Source organism: Rhinoraja longicauda, chromosome 3, assembly GCF_053455715.1.
Source record: "Rhinoraja longicauda isolate Sanriku21f chromosome 3, sRhiLon1.1, whole genome shotgun sequence".
NCBI lineage: Eukaryota > Metazoa > Chordata > Chondrichthyes > Rajiformes > Arhynchobatidae > Rhinoraja > Rhinoraja longicauda.
Window position 1 is genome coordinate 80,453,665 of NC_135955.1, and position 19,720 is coordinate 80,473,384.

Below are 19,720 nucleotides of genomic sequence, written 5' to 3' on the forward strand. Positions count from 1 at the left end.
CCTTTTCAATTCCCTGCAGGGATCATCAAGTTGGAAAATTACTCCACAAACACCATTGACCAGGACTTGAAATTGTGGCTGGTTTTATAATGCCGAGTGCAAGATCAGTTTGTATCTCTTTTTTTACAACATTCACTCTAAACTTACAGTGAAGTGCAAAGTATAACATGGTTGCAACGTGACCAAGAGGCTTGAACAATAAATGAAATGGAGTTGGTCTCTATCATGTCAAAGAAGATATCAACTGACAAGATCCATGACTGGCCATAGTTAGGATTCTCTAGGGTGTGGAGAGATCAATTAAAATAAGGACTTCTGCAGTCTCTATAAATTTGAGATTACATGGAAAACATAAATTGGAATATATTACATTGAAATCTCTCTCTGTTCCCTGGGGAGAGAATTATCCTAACCTGTCTATGCGGTGATGTTACATGGTGGTTTCAAGCAGCCAAAAAGTCATTCTTCTTTTATGCTGTGAAATCATTGTGCAGTTTGTTTATTTAACTTAAAAATCCCCTTACGTTTTTTTTAAATTGCACCTTTTCTTTTGTTTTGTGTCAGAATGTAAATGGAAATAAATTGCACTGTTACAGGTATTATAGTAAATGAATAAGTTAATTTATTTTCCAGCAGAAACTTGAAATTAATGTTTAGAAATAAACTAAAATCGTAACTGGGAGTGACAGTGTCGTGTTACGTTCTCTATTTCAGCAAATAAAGACATTTAATATATAACACTGAATGAATAAAACACAAACCAGAAACCACATTTTGGTGCACTGTGTGATGCAATTGTAATGAAAATTCAATGACTTATTCAAAGTTGGAGAAGTGTACCATTTTTCTTTTGAGTCTGTCTGTCTGAGATACTAGCATGTAGAGGGCCAGACATGTGCAGAAGCATTCAATGGTTTACAACAAACACATGATTTCGCTTCCAGAAATTTTATTCACAAGTATGTGGCCTGTAGTTGGTCTCAGTCATTCTTGCAGTAGCTGCACAAGTCTATCCTTAGCATTACCTGAAGGGGGAAGGATGAACATGGCAGAGTCTGAAGAATCCAACTCACTTTAGGCAGACCTCTTTTGAAATACAATTTCCCACATCTCTCTGAAATCTACCCATCTAATTGCAATCCTCAACTTGGAATACTTGTTGGATCTCACCCCCAATCCCAATCCCAACATAGCTACATATCTTCCAACCCTCTCCATAACTGTCAGTCTGACAACACACCAGCCACTGACTGGAGATGCACAGAGTCTCTTACCCAGAGTAGGTGAATCGAGGACCAGAGGACATAGGTTTAAGGTGAAGGGGAAAAGATTTAATAGAGATCTGAGGGGTAACTTTTTCACACAAAGGGTGGTGGGTGCATGGAACAAGCTGCCAGAGGAGGTAGTTGAGGCAGGGACTGTCGCAACGTTTAAGGACCAGTTAGACAGTTACATGGATAGGGCAGGTTCAGAGGGATATGGGTCAAACGCAGGCAGGTGGGATTGGTGTAGCTGGGACATGTTGGCCGGTGTGGGCAAGTTGGGCCAAAGGGTCTGTTTCCACACAGTATCACTCTATGACTCTATGACTCTATGACACTATGACTATTGATCCACCACCATCCAGCACTAAGCTCGCACCTTCATCATTTCTCTGGCATCTTTGTATACTCGTCACGCTCTGACTATCAATCTTGCCTTGTTGGTGAACCTTCTGATCCACAGTCACTCTCCCCTGCTTCCAGATGCATTTTCTGACCCAAGATGCACTTGGCAGAATGCACAGAGGACAGTTCTTTCCAAGCGTAAGGTCCATTCAGTAGTATAAGTGAAGTGCTATTGAATTTTACAGAGACGAGCCATTGGAAAATAAGTGTGCTGCCCATTTGCACATCTAAACAGACACCATTCAGTTTGGAGTCAATAAACTCTTTTTTTTGCTAAGGATATTGGCAGCCTTGAATTTCTTTGCGCACTGTTTTCTTCTATACCTTTTCAAAAAAATATCAACCAACTTTTAAATTTAGCTTAAACCAAACACATGAATAAACTGTGGGGTTGTTTAAATTATTGTCAATTCGCGGCAGAGAATTTGAACCCCCGGAGCACAAAAGCTAAAAGAAAATCCTCTCTTGGCTTTTAACCCTTTGTCAACTGAGGGCAAGAAATTAGTGTGAGCTTCAGTTGGGGAGAAGTTTAAAAAAAATAGTTCAGGACTGTTTCAGCACAGTTTTTCAGTCCCTAATGGACTCTGCAAGAACCAGATTTTCAAAAGCATTAGAGCTAATATCATATTACATCTGTGATAAATTTTCCACTGATTTTCTTTGAGACACACTGGGGAGATATTCAGTTGATTCCATTCTTCTACCCAGATTTGCCCCTGTCAAGACAGAATAAATCCAATCATAGATACGACACTAGGTCAAAATTGAATACTGAAGCACATTTCATTGACTTGGGTAAGTTCCCAGGATCTGGCACACTTGTAGGTACACTTTGTGTGAGCTTTGCTAGTATTACCTCTCCTGCTGAGCTGGATGGTCACATCGCACAATGAACCGGCACAGATCTACTTGCACTTTATTCTGTTTTAAAACTGTTCTAATTTGTTTCATTGGGTTGTTTAAATTAATTTATTGCATCGTATGGGAGGCGCATTCCCAATCTCGTTGTACCCCTGTACAATGACAATAAAGATATATTGTATTGTATTGTATTGTATAGGCATATCTCATGAAGGGAAGAGAGCAATGTTGAGGAATCAATCACAGATGGTAATGGCCAGCAAAATACTATTCTCCTATGCCCTTGAATTTCTTCAATAATTATTCAAATTTCTTGATTATTTTTAGATTTAGATTTAGAGATACAGCGCAGAAACAGGCCCTTCCGCCCACCGGGTCCGCGCCGCCCAGTGATCCCCGCACATTAACACTATCCTACACCCACTAAGGACAATTTTTACATTTGCCCAGCCAATTAACCTACAAACCTGTACGTCTTTGGAGTGTGGGAGGAAACCGAAGATCTCGGAGAAAACCCACGCAGGTCACGGGGAGAACGTACAAACTCCGTACAGACAGCACCCTAGTCAGGATCGAACCTAAGTCTCCGGACCTGCATTCGCTGTAAGGCAGCAACTCTACCGCTGCGCCACCGTGTCGCCCGTACCGATTATTAAAGGTATCGGGGGTTATGGGGAGTAGGCAGGAGAATTGGAAAGAGAAAGGCCTGGATAGAGTGAATGTGGAATGGATGTTTCCACTAGTGGGAGAGTCTGGGACCAGACACCATAGCCTCAGAATAGAAGGTCATACCTTGAGAAAGGAGATGAGGAGGAATCTTTTAGTCAGTGGGTGGTGAATCTGTGGAATTCATTGCCATATGGTTGAATGGCAGAGTAGGCTTGATGGGCCGAATGGCCTAATTCTGCTCATAGAACTTATGGACTTGTGAAATTTGCTTTTCTGGTGTCTGGTCAGGTGCACTACAAGGAACCCCTCCCTACCTGAGCAGATCCATCATCAACTTCAATCAGAGGCAAACCAATTGCCCAAATGCATTTTAAAACCAGCCTCACGACCATCATTATTATTATATTGTTAAAATATAGCTTTGACTACCTGAAAATAGTTCTAGATTAATTATATATTTGGATATATTTCTTTGGAATGTGTAGTATAACCCTTTGATTTTGCATCATTTTTGTATGATTCATAAATGCTAATAATTTTTAAGTTTTGATCACACAGCTCCCTTCACTCAATGCCTGTTCTGTTACATTCCCTAAACAAGCTTCCACCTTTCCAATAGTTATTGCTGTCACCTTTTGATATTTTCATTTAACTATACTTTAATGCATCCAGCCCATCCAGAACAGACCTTCAATGCGCATTTGGCAAGGCTACAACCAAAGAGTGTCTATCTGGGTAAAGACGTCTCGCACCCTCAGAACTGTACTATTAGGAGGGAAGAAGCAGACTGGGCAGGTGGTCCATTGGACTGATGTTGATTGAGAAGCTAAAAGATGACATTTTGCCAGTGAGTCACTTCTTCTGCTGGAATTGTTTTTATTGCATGAATTCTGACTGCACTGAATCCATGAGGCATCTAGGTTTGTTTGAACTGGATATTCTTCATTCACTGTTCATTGTCACTGCTAGCTCCAACACAGGCGAGGCTGCTGGGCTGGACACTTAGTTTTTAGTTTATAGATATAGAGTGGAAACAGGCCCTTCAGCTCACCAAGAGGGTGGTGAATCTGTGGAATTATTTGCCACAGAAGGCTGTGGAGGCCGTCAGTGGATATTTTTAATGCAGAGATAGATAGATTCTTGATTAGTACAGGTGTCAGAGTTTATTGGAAGAAGGCAGGAGAATGGGGTTAGGATGGAGAGATAGATCAACCATGATTGAATGGCGGAGTAGATTGATGGGCCAAATGGCCTAATTCTACTCCTATTCCTTATGACCTTATAAATCCACACCGACCAACTATCCCCACAAATTAACACTATTCTACACACACCAGGGACAAATTTAACATTTATACCAAGCCAATTAACATAAACCTGTACGTCTTTGGAGTGTGGGAGGGAACTGAAGATCTCGAAGAAAACCCACGCGGTCACGGGGAGAACATACTAACTCCCTTCAGACAGCACCTGGAGTCAGGATCGAACCTGGGTCTCTGGCATTGTAAGCGCTGTAAGGCAGCAACTCTACCGCTGCGCCACCGTGCCACCCACGATGTTGGCTGACTAGAACAAAGACAAAATGAAGTCCATTCATACTTGTGTTTCCTTTCATCCTCACGAACAGAGACACTTCATGAGACATTATAAAGAAGTGTTTCTAATTATCAATTTAGTATTTTCACTTTCAATTTGGCATTAGAATTTTCCTTTATTTTAATAATGTTTTAATGATTTGCTAATGTGAAACAAACCGCAAATAAAACTGATTGCTGGGAAGACTTATCCAATAATTGCATAGAAATACACAGATAAAATCAACAGGAAGTCTAGTTCATGGCTGCTCATCTCTGGTAACCACAAGTCCCAGTAGCTCCTGTTTTCTTATGCCATCTCTGAGCTCTTGGGGCTGCACTGTCATGACAGGCAGCGCACGCATCTTTCCATTCCCTACCTCTGTGATGAATGCCCTGGGCCAGTGTGGAACTCTGCAGAGGAAGTGCCATAAATTTAATGCTGAATTAGCTCAAAAAAACCGGAGTGGGGTTACAGGATCACAGCTGTGACTTGGCTGTGGGAAACAGATCAGAGATTGTTAGCACTGGCCATTCCCATGAACTTGAGGTTTCAACTGTGTTACTATGGGCACTAAGTGAGGTGACACTGCAGTAAATGCAGAACTTTTAACTCTTCCTGCACAGGGGTTATTTTAGTCACATACCATTTTGCATGTTTCGCAAGTTCAGAAGCAGTTTTCCCACAATTCTGAACTCACTTATCCAGGTCAATCCTTCAAATGTGACATGCTATAAAAAATTAAATAAGTATGGTGCTGCCTTCTATGCGGAGTAAAGAATGCTGAAAGAATGCAGCAGGTTGGATAAAACCTGAAATCAAAAATACAAGTAAACATGTTGGATGGAAAATTCATTTTTTTCTCTTTCAGATGCTGGCAAATCTGCATTACACTTTTTGCTCGTGACAGCTTTATTTCAGATTGCCATTAAATGAAATTTTGGTTTTGTCTGGACAACATAAGAATAGTCCAAGGAATATTATACTGACCACATGCTACAATAATATAATAATAGCCCACTAAAAATAACCCTTTCGAGTCCTGCTAATTGTTTTGTGAACAAAACATTTATTTCAAGAGGATGCTGAGGCTTTATAAGGTTCTTATTTGGAGTATTGCGAGCAGTTTTGGGGCCTAATATCTGAGGAAGGACTTGCTGGTATCGGAGAGGGTCCCAAGGAGGTTTACGGGAATGATCCCAGGAATGATTGGGTTAACATATGATGAGCGTTTAATGGTACTGGGCCTGTACTCGCTGGAGTTTAGAAGGATGAGAGGGGACTTCATTGAAACGTACCGACTAGTGAAAGGTTTAGATAGAGTGAATGTGGAGAGGATGTTTCCACTAGTGGGAGAGTCTAGGGCCAGAGGCTGTGGCCTCAGAATAAAAGGTCGTACCTTTAGAAAGGAGATGAGGAGGAATTTCTTTAGTCAGAGGGTAGTGAATCTGTGGAATTCATTGCCACAGAAGGCTGTGGAGGTGTCAATGGATATTTTTATAGATTCTTGATTAGTGTTATGGGGAAAAGGCAGGGGAATGGGGTTGAGAGGGAATGATAGATCAGCCATGATTGAATGGCACAGTAGACCTGATGGGCCAAATGGCCTAATTCTGCTCCTACAACCTATAAATACACAGAATATGGTTGGTAACGGTGAACATTGGGGCAATTAGCTCAGTGCATCAGTATAGACTGCATAATGCAAAAAAAAATCAAATTGCTCTTATGATTAATCTTTTAAAGAGCTGCTGCCTGTCAGAGAAACACAAAGGAAGCTTTTATCATAGCCTGCACTTTACACCATGAGGCCTGCACCGACAGCCGTAGTTTGCTTCATGTGGATTTTTTTTCTAAAGTGGTTTCAGCTGAAAAGAATTAAAACAAAATGAATTTGATAAAGTAATTGCCGTGTACACAATAGATGATGCTGTGACATCATCATGCGCAGGTATAAATGCCACTGTGCAACAAACGACTTTGCAAACTCCGTGCAGCAGATAACCATTAACAGAACAAGTTTCCATAGAAACTAACAGGGGAGCAATACAAATTGTTGTTTTTTTCCCTAAAATTTGCAATTTAGCGGTGTAACCATGCTTATAAAACACAAAAATATTCAAACCTTAGGATTCTGAACTGCAGCTTTGGGTGAAGTATTTCCCCCTCTTTTATGGTAAAGTAGTGATTTTACTTAAAATCTGTTAGGTTGGACCTCAGTCTCTGGATCACTCACCAGCCTCTGCCAAAAATCACAAATTTATGCCACTTTCATCACAGTTTACATATTATATTCAACAAGGCAAACTCGAAGTTCACATTGCCAGGTTATGAATCTGCATTCCCAAGCCTACTTATCAAACCATATATATTTTTTCTTTTTTGCGTTCTACAATGTTTTGTCCTTGCGTGCCTCTAAAAATAATTTTTGCTTGTTTCAGCCAACAAGTTAAACAAAAGCACAGATTCCTAAAGACCTCAGTTTGCTTCATCGACACGAGTCAGACAATCTCTTACATGAAACCAGAAAGAATTCCCCGCAGTTCTACAAGCACACGCCTTTGATTGGGTGAACGGCCCTGCTATTTAGTGGGGCTAAATTAGATGAGCCGCCCATCCAATCAAATACAGGCATTGCTACAGTGATTAACTTTAGCTTGTTTTCAGTTTGCCAGTTTTTGTGTTTTTTTTGCTATTTTGCATGATTACTCCGTGCAGACATAACTAACTGTTCCATTAAATGGCTGCAAATTTCAACTGGAGACAATATGAAGGGGGTGGCGGGGGGGGGGGGGGGGGAGCTATCACTTAAAGCTAGCCGACACTACAGTAAACCCTCACAATAATGGACCACGGAGGGAGAGCTGGCGCCCGTTATTACCGATTGTCCACTGTGACTGAGTGAGGGGGGTGGGGGGGTAAAGTTTAACCCAAGGCTGAGAGGGAAGAGATGCATTGTGGGGGGAGTTGAACAAGTGGGAGCACACAGGTTCTGATTGTTCTGGTTGATTACTGCGCAAACACCTCATAAGTGGTTATCTCGCGCAGGTTGGTGAGCTGCAGAGTCCCCGATCCCACACAGGATGCATCAGGTGAGGGAATTGTACTCACGTCGCCGTCATGCTGCTCGCTCTCTTCGCTCCCATGACCAGAAGAACGCCACGTGACACCAGTTTGTTGGGTAACTGGTGGAAGTAGGTGAGGTGGGGGTGGGGTGGGGTGGGTGGGGTGGGGTGGGGTGGGGTGGGGGGGGCACAATGATAGCCTCGTATAACCGAAATCCACCATAAAGGAGATAGACACAAAATGCAGGAGTCACTCAGCGGGACAGGCAGCATCACTGGAGAAAAGGAATGGGTCGCGTTTTGGGTCGAGACCCTTCTTCAGACTGATGTCAGGGGAGAGGGAGGTACATAGATAAGGAAGAGTATAGATAAGAAAGTGTAAGGTGTGAAAACAGGACAAAGGAAATGGAGATCAAGGAAAATGGAGAATAGATCATTGTTAGTTGGGAGAGGGTAACAACAAAGTAAACAGAGACAAAATGTAGTTGGAGACAGTAAGACTGGTCGGAGAACTGGGAAGGGGAGGGATGGAGAGAGAAGGAAAGCTAGGGTTACTTACAGTTAAAGAAGTCAATGTTCATACCGCTAGGGTGTAAGCTGCCCAAGCGACATATGAGGTGCTGTTCCTCCAATAGAAGTCTGGTATTGTGAGGGTTTACTGTTCTTAAATAGTCTCCTTCTAAAGCCAACTACAGTCTTCCCCATTAAAAACCAGGATGCAACCACAGCTATGGGAGAATATTGGGGGAGCACTACACTGTAGCACTAGGAGGAGCATTGGTACATGCTTGGCATGGAGTGTACAGTTTGAACATTTTACATTTCCATGCAGTATGACATTCTTTGCTTTACAAATTTGACTCCGGATTTTTATTTTGTTTGACAGCTCGTTTAGCCCTGTAGTGGTCAGTGATAGAGAGAAGATGATTTGTGGGACAACCTTGAATAGGAATTTGGTTTCAGTTTACCTGCTTTGCAGCAGCTGACTGTGGCACAGCCTAACAATGAACTGGTTACCCAAGTTGTGTGTTTCCTTCCCCTACCTGTCACGTTTGCATTCTCTTCCTCCTTGCTCCACATTTGTTTTGGAATATGTTGTAGCTGGTTGTAAGCAGGGATGCAGTGCTGCTGGAGCTCACCGGAGCGTCGCTCCACCACCTCTGTAAACAAATCCCAAAATAAACAGCGGGGAATTTTAACCAGCGGGGAATTTAACAGCGGCCGCCCTGGCACCAGTGACAGTTCCTGCACCTAAAAAATTAGCACTGCAACACTGGCTGTAAGGGCTGTGAACTCACAACATTTAGGGTGTACAACATGAATCAGAACATCCTCTGAAACCCATTCTACTCTAAACTGAAGTCAGTGAAAACTTTGCTTCAGTATGCCAGTGGCCCATTGTATCATATGCCATGTGTCAATATGACTCTAATTCTTTGCACGTTGTCCTTGTAAATATAAGTTGAAACATATAGTCCCAAGCTTTGATAATCTCTGACTTTATTTGATTTATTATGGTGGCTCAAATGCAGAAAGCATTCCTTGAAACTTCATTGATACGAACATGCCAACTTTGCCAACATAACTTTTTTGAAAAAGGACCCCACTCCTTCAATATTACACAGATCAACAAATATCTTAATTAAATCCCAGTGCAACATGTGAATGTTCTTCCATTGGCGTCCGTCTTGTATTTAAAATTGATTTATATTAGCGTGAAGCTTCCATTTTCTTGAAAGACATTAACTAATACAAGAATATATCAATGATGTACTAACTATATGCAGCATGGCATGGGCAGCACGGTGGCGCAACGGTAGAGTTGCTGCCTTATAGCACTTGCAGCGCCGGAGACCCGACTACGGGTGCTGGTTGTAAGGAGTTTGTACGCTCTTCCCGTGACCTGCGTGGGTTTTCTCTGAGATCTTCAGTTTCCTCCCACTCTCCAAAGACATACAGGTTTCTAGGTTAATTGGCTTGGTAAAGGTAAAAATTGCCCCTAGTGTGTGTAGGATATTGTTAATGTGTGGGGATCGCTGGTCGGCCTGGACCCAGTGGGCCGAAGGGCCTGTTTCCATGCTGTATCTCTAAACTAAACTAAACTGAACTAAACTCACATAGCCACTGAGAACCCTTGTATTTGTGGTACCACTGATGCTCAAAAAATGACAAATGTGCAGTCAACGACACTTGGCAACACGAAGATGCCTGTAATCCTTGAGAAGGTACAATGACACACTTCCTGTTGCTTTCTTGGAACTGACAATGTAATCATTTTGCTTTGAATCGAGATTGTTAGTTGCATTCTTTTAGCAGGGACAACGTCAGTGAGATCTTGCAAAAAATTGAAATTCCATCTTGGAGAAAACCCAACGCAACGAAGATGCATTAGCAATGACACCCGTGAGCATTATTAGTCTCATTTGTGGTTATGGCTGGATCAGCAGGAATGTTTCGGCAAGGAAAACTTTATAACACAGAAATAATTCACATGCTCTTGCTGATTGAGATACCGTAAGGAAAATCTTTTCACGCAAGACACTGGATGGGTTTGGCCAGCTAAGACGCCTCCTTTTAACACCCTCTTTTACCAGCTTGTCCAGTTCTCTGAGCCCACTGCTCATGTTCCTAGTCATGCTGTATTCCAAGCAAGTGCCCAGCTGCCTATCACTGAAGTTTCCAGCAGTGATGTGTGGTGCTTGAGTGCTTGAATGCATCAATGACTTGCAGAATACTAGCAGGAGCAATTAGAAATTAGAATTAATTAGAAGCCACTTGCAACTAACCAAAAAAATGGTTAACGATCTCTTTAAATGAAACCAGTGAAGAACCCTTCCTGCCGATAAACACATATTCGAATCCATAAGATTAAAAGAGGGTGTTAACCGAAGCACTGAGTTCTAAAAAGGCAGTGTTAGCATGAAATCAGTGTTGAACAGTGATTGACATCATCATCTGCCTTAATCTGCATATTTTTGGCTTTATTAATAGCATGTGCTAATACCTCTCCTAATCGGCAACCATTGCAATTTACTCCATGAACACACAAATCCACATTGCATTCTAGTACCATTTTGACTTATCCCGTGTCCAAGAAAAAAACTGCATCATATCAAACTGAATTTTGTGGCCAGTAGGTATTCTGCCTGTTACTGAAATAATATTACCTCAGTAATAAACCTGCTTGCAACATTTAATATGTCTTACAATCTTCTTAAAAGCATTTTTAGTATCAGACATTTTCAGAAGGTTACTTGACTGTAAGAACTGCTTTAGCTAAAGTTAGCTTAAAAGCAAAATAAAGTAAAATAATTTTTAAGTGCCTTTGCTTCCTGAATGCCGTCAGGATTTCAGCCAAAGGCTCGTGGTCGGCGGAACCTTTCCTGACGGCTTGGCGGACAGTGTAACTGGGAGGGAGCTGGAGTAGTCGGACTCAGTAGGAAGGTGAACCAGGGTAATGCCTCCAGCGCCTTCATGTAGCCCCTGGGACACAAAGGTGGCCGGGCGAAGAGAGGAGAGGGACGTTGGTTTGTGGGAACTGCTCCAGTACTCCGAGCGTGCGGGCCGACTGGACTTTGGATAATGGCGCCAATAATATCGGCGCCCGCACGTGTAATATATGCTAACAGAATTTCACTGTGCAGTTGCATACACGACAATGAAGCACTATTGACAATTCGACAGCCTTCACTGAAGTCAATGGGGTTTTGGATCCCACACTGGATTCCGAGGGGAGATTCCCCAGCTTAATGTGGGAGTTCAGTGGTAGAGTAAGCTGACAGATTTTGTCACGCACAACCAAACAGGACATACTGCAGTTTAAGTAACTGTATGTTTCTAATCGGAAACATCACCTGTAGCCACCAAGATTTGGCCAAATATCTCAGGTCAATGATTTTCCATTGGAGTTTCCATGCTTTGATGGAAGATTATTGACCTGAAACCATTCACTCTGTCTCTGTCTCCTTCTCTATAAATGCTACTTGACTTGTTCAGCATTTCACTATTACTTTGAGCTTACGACAGAATTTCGCATCAGTGCTGATGGAAGCTGCATTGCTGTGAGTTAAAATGAATGTTGAGAAACGCAGAACCAATGCAAGTGTTGGAAGAAAAAATAACCTTTGCACCCTACCCTGGTACACGTGGCAATAAACTAAACTAAACTAAACTAAGACATTTAGCGAGGAAATCAGGTGACTGGCCTGCCTGAACAGCTAGAGACAGCCAGAGAGGGCTCCATCTGAACAGTTAGGTACCTGTCAGCACCTGAATGATTCATGGAGCACTCATCTGCTGGATGGAATGTGGAAGCTAAGGCAGTGTGGTGCTGGAAATAGCCAGATAATAAAAGAGAAATCAAGCTCTCCTTTGTTAGGGTTTTAAAAGTTTTCAAATATTTCTCTCCTCTCCCAAATCACAATCTGCCCTAACCTCCATGAGTTGCATTTCTATTTTAAGGTCTGTACTTTATTTAGTCCTTCGTAGAACATGGATGCTACTGACAATGCCAGCCTGTATTTCACTTCTCCAATTGCTCCTGAACCAAGGAGGCAGTGGGGTGAATGGCATCACATTTATCTCGACCAGATTGGAACAGCAGATTCTCTTCCCCGAAACCTTACATGGACCAGATGGTTTCATACAATAATTCAGTAGTTTTCGTAGTGAGTGTTGCCGAGAAACCTTTCTATTTGTTTTAGTCCATATTTATTTATTTTCTTAAATTTCCCATCTGCCGCAATTTGAATAATGATGCAGAACTCTGGTGGCTCGTCCAGTAATTTAACTGTTGTGCTACCATGCTGTATCCACCAAGGCTAACTGTGGTAATTCCTGGTCTCAGAATCTTAAATTGATGTTGTGTCTCCAGTATTATATAACCAACCAACAGCACCCCCCCCCCCTCCTGCCAGACCCTTCCTCCTCTTCCCCCCTCCCCTCTCTCTGTGTCCCAGCCAGATGCACAGCCATTCCTCCCACCGTCCTGTCCCCCATTCCCCTTTGCTCTGTCCCCTTCCACATATATCCCTTCCTCTGGCTTCACATTTCACACTTCTTCTCTCCTTATCCCACAGCCTTTTGCATTTTTTTCCCCCATCTCTGGCCTTTGTCAAGATCATAAGATCATAAGATCATAAGTGATAGGAGTAGAATTAGGCCATTTGGCCCATCAAGTCTACTCCACCATCCAATCATGGCTGATCTACCTCTCCCTCCTAGCCCCATTCTCCTGCCTTCTCCCTATAACCTCTGACATCTGTGCTAATCAAGAATCTATCCACATCTGCCTTAAATATGTCCACTGACCTGGCCTCCACAGCCTTCTGTGGCAAATAATTCCACAGATTCACCAATCTCTGACTAAAGAAATTCCTCCTCATCTCCTTCCTAAAAGAATGTCCTTTAATTCTGAGGCCATGACCTCTGGTCCTAGGCTCTCCCACTGGTGGAAACATCCATTGTCTACTCATCTACCAATCAAACTCCCCCTCATCTGTACCCACCTATTACTTGCCTGGTTTTGTCCCACCCCCACTTCACCCTCCAACATTCAGGATGAAGAAGGGTCTTGACCTGAAATGTTGCCTAGCCACTATTGTTATTGTTTCTGTACTCATCAGGCAATTGGAGAGCGTTTCAATTGGACCCTGTTGATGGTGGAAAGACACTGCAGTGCCAGGAGGTGAGTCACTGCCTGCAGAGCATCCATTTTCTGACCTACTCTTGTACCCATGGTATTTATGTGGCAGATCCAGTTGAGTTTCTGATCAATGGTTACCTTCCAGGAGATTGATGTTCGGAAAGTTGACAATCGTAATGCCACCAAATGTCAAGGAAATTTGAATGTTTCTTTTCACATAACATCCCATGCCTGAATGTTATCTAGACCTCGTCTATATGCAGGCATGAGCTGCCTCATGGGGTGGGATTCGAATAACCATTGTGCAATATTAGTGAACATCCCTACTACTCATTTTATGATGGAAGAAAGGTCATTGATTTGAATATTTGAGTATAGGAGTAAGGAGGTCCTACTGCAGTTGTACAAGGCCCTGGTGAGACCACACCTGGAGTATTGTGTACAGTTTTGGTCTCCTAATTTGAGGAAGGACGTTCTTGCTATTGAGGGAGTGCAACGTAGGTTCACCAGGTTAATTCCCGGAATGGCGGGACTGACATATGATGAAAGAATGGATCGACTGGGCTTATATTCACTGGAATTTAGCAGAATGAGTGGGGATCTTGGAGAAACATATAAAATTCTTAAGGAATTTGACAGGATAGATGCAGGAAAAATATTCCCCATGTCGGGGGAATCCAGAACCAGGGATCACGGTTTAAGAATAAGGGGTAGGCCATTTAGGACTGAGATGAGGAAAAACGTTTTCACCCAGAGAGTTGTGAATCTGTGTAATTCTCTGCCACAGAAGGCAGTGGAGGTCAATTCGCTGGATGTATTCAAGAGAGTTAGATTTATCTCTTACGGCTAATGGAACCAAGGGATATGTGGAGAAAGCAGGAACGGAATACTGATTTTGGATGATCAGCCATGATCATATTGAATGGCGGTGCTGGTTCAAAGGGCTGAATGGCCTATTCCTGCATCTATTTTCTATGTTTCTATGATGAAGCAGCTGAGCATGGCTGGGTGTGGGTCACTGCCTTGGGAAGCTCCTGCAGTGATGTACTGGAACTGGGATGATTGACCTCTGGCATCCACAACCATCCTCCTTTTTGCAATGTCTGACTGCAACCATAGGAATGTTTCCCTTTGATACCCACTGACCTCAATTTTACGAGGATACCGCTCTTGGCCAAATATCTTATTATCAAGGGCAGTCACTTTCTCCTCACCTTTCAAAATCAGCTGTTTGCTCCATATTCAGTTTAAAGGCTGTGATGAGGTCTGGAGCCAAGAGCACCGGGTGAAACTCAAAATGGGCAGAAGCAAAAGTATTCCATTCTTATTCTGAAGATGGATCTCGACCCGAAACATCGCCCATTCCTTCTCTCCAGAGATGCTGACTCACCCACTGAGTTACCCCGGATGTTTGTGTCTATTTTTGGTGTAGGCCAGGATCTGCTGTTCCTTCCCACACATATTCCATTCTTGTAACTAACATAGACATTTTGGCAGAAGGCCGCGAGTAGATGACAATGGAAAGGTAAATCAGATAGAGTGCAATGGGTGTATAGTGGGCCATGATCCATTATTGCCAGTCCCCAGCACTCCCCAAGGTCTATTGTCTATTGAATAATTACATTCCTTGGAGCTTATAAAGAAAGCCAATTGAGTTTAGAGTGCCATCCTGGTGGGTCACTTGCTGCTATAGCTATTTGCCGGGTTGCTGAATATCTCAATCATCAGTCATTTGTGGCAACGTTAGGTTTTAAGCCCATTTGAAAACCCTTTGTACCAAAATAAATCAGAAACCCTGAAACCCTGAAAAAAATCTCCTCACTGCTGATATTTCAATTTGATTTAATTGCTGTGAAAGAATTGCCAATGCTGCAGAAGCACTCTATGATTTTTCTCCCTTAATGCTGGTTTCCAATCGGCGTATAGGTCTGATCTGACTCATGCCTCATGGCATTAAATTGCACGTGGATTATACCATTCAAAAGACAAGAATAATTTATTCAGCCAAAATCTAAGCTTACACTTGTTCAAAACTATGCACATTTCGCCATTTGGGTGTTTGCAGTAAATAGTAGCAGACAAGAGAATGCTTGGTAGTTCCTTTATTTATTAGTTTATTTATTCTTACTTTAAAGTTAATTTATTCTTTTGCAATGTCTGTTTGAAGTAAATGATCAGCCAAATCTAAAAACCAAAACCAGACAAGAATCTGCCATTGCCATTTTGTAAACTATAAGAGATGCATGCAAGAATTCCAAGTGATTCCTCCCTGTCTGCAACCTTCTCTCATTGGCGTACCTGAAATTGAGAACATAAAAGTGTGGGGAATTGAAGGAGTGAATCTACTTCCCAGTGTTCAAAATGCAGTGCATTGGATCTCCGGAAGTTGCATTTTAAACACCAAATGTTCAAAACCTAACCACATCCAACTGATTTTAATAGTAATGCAAATTGTAAGATCACCATCAATGCTGGTAATAATTACTGAAGGGTTCATATGCTAAAATTATTTACAGAAAAAAAAATGCCTCTGCTCACTATTAGAAAAGTTATTATAAATGTGTCCTTTACTTACATGGTTTTGATTTTCTAGCAAGTAAGTCACAAAGGGAAATGCTTCCCCATGAAATTTGGTTGGCAATCCTTTTGGACTGTAAGCAGTACAGTATCTCCTATCCCACCTACTGTATGATTCTGAAAAATTATTGCTTCTACAATTTCAGCTACATTACATCAATTGCATACACACACACACACACCTTCCTAATATGGAGAGAAGGTAAATTAGAACTAGGGAAGGACTTCACAGTCCATCAGCAATAGGGTAGTTTGCCTAAGTAGGAATTTGCTGGACTGTCTGCCATATCTCACTACTTAGACCTGACTTAGACATTAGTCTGAAGAAGGGTCTTGACCTGAAACGTCACCCATTCTTTCTCTCCAAGATCCAGCATTTTGTGATAACTTAGACCTGAGAGATATCAATGTTTCACACCAAACATTGATCACCTGTACATTAGTTCTATGGTCTGCAAACTAGGGACCATTTACAGAAGCCAATTAACCTACAAACCTGCATGTCTTTGCAATGTGGGAGGTAACCGGAGCACCCAGAGAAAACCCACACGGTCACAGGGAAAACACTGGCAAAATCATTGTAAATCTTATCTGCGACCTTTCCAGCTTAATGGCAGGATGAACATAACTGAATATAATACTCCAAGTGTGGCCTCACGAACGTCTTGTACAACTGTTACACAACGTCTCGACTTTTACACTCAGTTCCCTGCCTGATGATGGCCAATGTACCAAAAGCTTCTTCACCACATTATTTTCCTCCGATGCCACTTTCAGGGAAATATGTACTTGTTATTCTAGGTCTCTCTGTTCTACAACACTCCCCTGGGCCCTATCATTCACTGTGAAAATCAAGCCCTGGTTCGACTTCCTAAACTTCACTTCACACTTATCTGAATTAAACTCCATTAGCTGATCCTGGATCCACTTTTTCAATTTCAACGTGTTCTAAATTGTTTTACTGTGGTTTTTTTTAAAGAATTAAATAAATGTTATCAAATATCTGTTTTCAATTTAGGAATTATCCCAGTATCAGATTATGATGAATGCCAAAGGATATTTTCTATATTTTAACTCCATTCACCCAGCAGAGGGCCTGAACATTTGTTCCTTCGTTTACAACCTTAGGTTCAAACTAATGCAGCAATTGACAACATCTTGGGAAAGTTCCAGAAGCATTTGCCCAATTATCATGAGGGAACAAGTGTTCTGTGTAATTTGAAATTTTTTAACATTCCTTTGAAGTACAAATGGATATATAGCCAATGATAATTGACCCTATATGGTGAAAGGCTGCTCACGGGCTGCTGAAGGTGCAGCAGGGATCTGATCAAATACTGATCTAAGAAACATCTGCCTTTTTCCTGGCTTGAAGAAATATTCCTGTTTCTGGTCCTAAAGAAATCTTAACTTCTGCCAGCCTGTCTCCAGCTCCAGAGACACTCAGGAAATTTACTGGCCTCTCAAGACCTGTGGAAGCCTTGGCCACAAAATTGGTTAAAAAACCCATCGTAGCCTAAATGGACAGGCAGTGGTCTTTGTCCGTTATCAGCCTGAAATCAGTATCAGCCTTAAGAATGTGTCATTTAGTTCAGTTTAGTTTAGACCGTTCGGCCCACCGAGTCCGCGGCGAACAGCAATCCCCGCACATTAACATTATCTTACACACTAGGGACAATTGACATTATTACCAAGCCAATTAACCCATAAACCTGTACGTCTTTGGAGTCTGAGAGGAAAACGAAAATCTCGGAGAAAACCCATGCGGCCACAGGGAGAACGTACAAACTCCGTTCAGGCAGCACCCGTAGTCGGGATCAAACTCAGGTATTCGGTACTGCAAGAGCTGTAAGGCAACAACTACCGCTGCGCCACTGTGCCGCCCGTACATTTATCACAATGTGATCATTATAGACTCTGATATTGAGAACTAATCAGTTAAATACTGAGCTCAAGGATAAGAAAGCATTCAAAATGATTTAGATGTGTTGGTGCAAGAGAAGAGGACCAGACCATTTAGCCCACATGTCTGTACCTCCATTCAATTAGATATTGGGTGACTTAAATCAATTAAACAGTCCTGGATCTATAAGATGTAATGCCATGGACTTCTAAAATCTATGAAATATCCATCTGCTTTACTTGCCTATCTGTCATGCTGTCGTTCTCTCTGCCTGCTTGCTTCATGGCAACTGACTTACTGTAACTGCATCCTTTTAAGTGCTAGCATTTCCTTTTGAAATTGGAAGCTTAGCAACCAGCTTTGCACAATATGTTCAGTTCTATCCTTTGAAATGCCTCTCTGTAACATGCACCATAGTAACAGACTTTTTAACACTTAATAAGTTAATCCTTTCAGAACCAAGCTTGCAGCCTAGCAACACGCAATTGTCTAACTTAAAACATTAATTTTCTCAAATCAGCATGGTCATTATAAAACAGAGCAAGGAAATGAGGAAAACTGCCATCTCATGCTTCAATATGACAAAAACGCTAAATTCTAATTTTCGGTTTTTCAAGATTGTCAACACCACACACCCCATGGAATCAAATGCAATCTTAAAGTTTACACTAAATTAACTCTTTCCCAATTAGAGTTGCACATTTATTCAAATAGATAAAACGCACATGCATTTATTTAGTTTAAAAAAGAATAGACAGGGATTGAAATTCAAGAGCATGGCCCCTGCAGAGGTTGGGTCAATACTTTTGGCCAATATTTCCATTTATGGTATTTTCAAAGAATCATGCAAAATATGTTGTCCAACCCATCAAATCCACGCCAGCTCTTGAGCTAGTCGGACTTCCCACTATTTCCACCTTAGTCCTGCAAATTATTTCCAGTCAGATATTGATGGGTCAGTTCTGTTTTAAACCTTGCTTCAATGACAACCCCTAGTGTTGCATCTCACACCCAGCACTCAGGAATGAAAAGTTTTAACAAAAACATTATCCCCACTATCTAGAAAATAGACCAATATTTTAATTAATATCTTATTTAATTTGTACACAGTAGTGGTGTTTTTTTGCCAATGACCTTTATTTTGTGCCTCCTGCTTCTTGACCTTTCCGTCAATGGGAACAGTTTCCCTTCAGCTGCAATGCTTAGATTCATCAAGCTTTTACATATCTGCATCAGCTCCCATCACAACCTCCTCTATTTCAGTGAAAACCAAGTTGCATCGCAGCTTGGTTTGGGAACAGCTCTGCCCAAGACCACACAAAATTGCAGAGAGTGTGTTTGTCACCCAGTCCAGCAAACAGACCAGACTCCCCACCACTGACTCCATCTACACTTTCTGCTGCCTCAGGAAAGCAACCAACGTGATCAAAGACCCTTCCCACCCCAATTGTTTTTTTCTTCTCCCTTAATGGCATGTTGGCCTTCATGACAAGAGGAGTTGAGTATAGAAGCAAAGAAGTCATTCTGCAGTTGTACAGGGCCCTTGTGAGACACACCTGGAGTACTGTGTGCAGTTTTGGTCTCCAAATTTGGAGAAGGACATTCTTGCTATTGAAGGAGTGCAGCATAGGTTCACTAGGTTAATTCCCGGAATGGCGGGACTGTCGTATGTTGAAAGACTGGAGCCACTGGGCTTGTATACACTGTAATTTAGAAAGATGAGAGGGGATCTTATTGCAACATATAAGATTGTTAAGGG

General features: G+C 41.9%; 1 long non-coding RNA gene across 2 annotated transcripts in view; it reads right to left on the minus strand.

Moving 5' to 3' along the window:
* The window catches only part of LOC144592455 (uncharacterized), a 28,777-nt gene extending 10,538 nt beyond the window's left edge, over nt 1-18,239 (minus strand). Inside the window, exons 1-4 of one of the 2 annotated variants that reach the window (XR_013547131.1) lie at nt 18,205-18,239; nt 8,881-8,997; nt 6,898-7,014; nt 5,031-5,185 (exon numbers count right to left, since the gene is read on the minus strand). This is a non-coding gene — a long non-coding RNA (uncharacterized LOC144592455). Of the gene's footprint in view, nt 1-5,030; nt 5,186-6,897; nt 7,015-8,880; nt 8,998-18,204 lie in introns of those variants that run through there. The other variant, XR_013547130.1, reaches the window with a different exon arrangement.
* Nucleotides 18,240-19,720: the final 1,481 nt, after the last annotated feature.